This window comes from Apium graveolens, chromosome 1 (genome assembly GCF_009905375.1).
Source record: "Apium graveolens cultivar Ventura chromosome 1, ASM990537v1, whole genome shotgun sequence".
NCBI lineage: Eukaryota > Viridiplantae > Streptophyta > Magnoliopsida > Apiales > Apiaceae > Apium > Apium graveolens.
Window position 1 is genome coordinate 166975932 of NC_133647.1, and position 2711 is coordinate 166978642.

A 2711-nucleotide genomic window follows, 5' to 3' on the forward strand; every position below is an offset into this window, starting at 1 on the left:
AATTCTGGAGTTTGAGTAGCATCAGTAAAAGGTGTTGTTGATGGATTAATTATTGTTGGAACTTCTAAGTAGAGAACCTCAGTGTTAGGAATATGTGTATTAGTTTGATGATAAGTTAAGCAAAACACTTAAGTAGAAATCTAGTGTTTGTAGCCTCAACGGATAAGACCATCTTGGCTATCCGTTGAAGGAGTAGCTTTACTTAGCAATAAGTTTAGTATTGTAGCACATTTCACTCTCTAGTTTCAAGCTGTAATTCTTAGACGTTGTTAGGAAATGATCAGTCATGTTGACTACTAATGGATGTACAAATAGGAGGGCTAAGTGTAAATATTTCATGCCTTGTAATTTTGTATAAGTGAAGAAGTGTCAACGGATATTGAAGACCTTCAACGGATAAGAAACAAAGCTTCAACGGATGTCTCTAATGCTTCAACGGATAATATCCATCAACGGATAAGTGCTTCAACGGATAAAGACTTCAACTGATAATACATCAACGGATAAAGCTTCAACGGATAAAGCCTCAACGGATAAGGCATCAACGGATGAAAGCTTCAACGGATGCTTAGTTCATTAGCAGTTGATAGTGACAATTCACAAGCTGACAGAGGCACATGGGTTGACAGAGACACACTGGAATGTGGAAGCCTCTAGGAGGAATCAAGAAAATGCAGCATTTCCATTCTGATGCAAACAAGGAAGTATTCAAAGATTTACAGATTATCCTAGATTGCATTGGATAGAGAAATGAAGAAGAAACATGTGAAGAATCTTTTCAATTGTATTTTACAGTTTGTCTTCACTTGTAAACTTGGTGATATATAAACCAAGTAGCAGCTAGTAATTAGATATGAATTTTCCTTGAGCTGTTTAGAAATATCAAAAGAGAAAATCATCTAGTTTGTACTAGGAAGCAGCTGTGATTTAATTCTTTGAATCACAGATTTTCTGAAATAACGCATCTCTGGTGGAACAACAAATCCACCAGAAAAGTTTTTAAGTTCTTTGTGCTCATTACATTTGTGTTTGAATATATATCTGTCTGCATCAGCTTCAAGCAATTCACACACATTTGATCACTCAAACACTTAGCCTTAGAAACTGCTCAAAACTTGAAAAAGTTTTAAGATTTACATTCAACCCCCCTTCTGTAAATCTCATTGTTAGTCCACTGGGAATAACAATTGGTATCAGAGCAAGCTCTTAACATACAAAGAGTTTAAAGATCTATTATACTAACATCATGAGTGCACAGAAGAATCCTCCTGCTAACATCATGAGTAGGAAGGATATTGGTGTAAAGATCCCAGTCCTGGAAAAAGATAATTATCATCACTGGAAAGTGAAGATGCATTTACATCTTCTTTCTCAAGATGAAAGCTACATCAACTGTATTGAAAATGGTCCTCACATCCCTCACAAAGTAGCCACAGCTGCTACTGCAATAGTTGTTGTTGGACAGTCCATTCCAAAGCCAAAAGCAGAATGGACTATTGAAGACATGGAAGAAATCCGCAAGGATAAGAGAGCTATGAACATTTTGTTTAATGGCTTAGATCAAGATATGTTTGACAATGTCATCAATAGCCAAACTGTAAAGGAAGTTTGGGATACTGTACAAATCATCTGTGAAGGTACTGAGCAGGTCAGAGAGAACAAGATGCAGCTTCTTATTCAACAGTATGAATATTTTCACTTTGAAGAAGGTGAATTATTAAATGATACCTTCAACAGGTTTTAGAAACTGTTGAATGGATTGAAGCTGTATGGTAGAGTGTGCCAAGTCAAGGATTCCAACTTAAAATTTCTTAGGTCTCTGCCAAAGGAATGGAAGCCCATGACTGTCTCTTTGAGAAATTCTCAAAATTTTAAGAACTTCACACTTGAAAGACTATATGGAATTCTGAAGACTTATGAACTTGAAATGGAGCAGGATGAGCTGTTGGAAAAGGGAAAGAGAAAAGGAGGAACAGTTGCTCTTGTAGCTGACAGTGAGAAGATGGAAGCCAGGAATGAGGAGAAGACAATGCCAAGTCTCAAAATTGGCACAAGCAAATCAGAATCAAGCAAGGGTAAAGAGCAAGTTGCTGAGGATGAAGACAATTCCAGTCAGGATGAATCTGATGATATTGAAGAATATTTGGCCTTTCTGTCCAGGTGGTTTGCAAAAATGAAGTTCAGGAAAAACACAAAGTTCACTAAGCCAAACAAAAACATGGTGGACAAATCAAAGTTCAAATGTTACAACTGTGGCATTAGTGGACACTTTGCAAGTGAGTGTAGGAAGCCAAATTCTGAGAAAAAGAAATTTGAGCAAGTTGATTACAAAAAGAAGTATTTTGATTTGCTCAAACAAAAGGAAAGAGCTTTTCTCACTCAAGATGATTGGGCAGCAGATGGGGTAAATGAAGATGATGATGTGGAATATGTCAACCTAGCCCTGATGGCTAATTCTGATGAAAATGAAACTAGTTCATCAAGCAACCAGGTAATTACTACTGATCTCTCTCAGCTTTCTAAACATGAATGCAATGAAGCCATAAATGATATGACCAATGAATTATATCATTTGCGTGTTTCCCTTAAATCACTAGCAAAAGAAAACACTAGGATCAAGGAGAATAATGTGTTTTTAAGTGATAGGAATGCTGTGTTAGAGGATCAGGTAATTGAGCTTGAAAAGATAAAACTTAAATGCTTGACTGTTG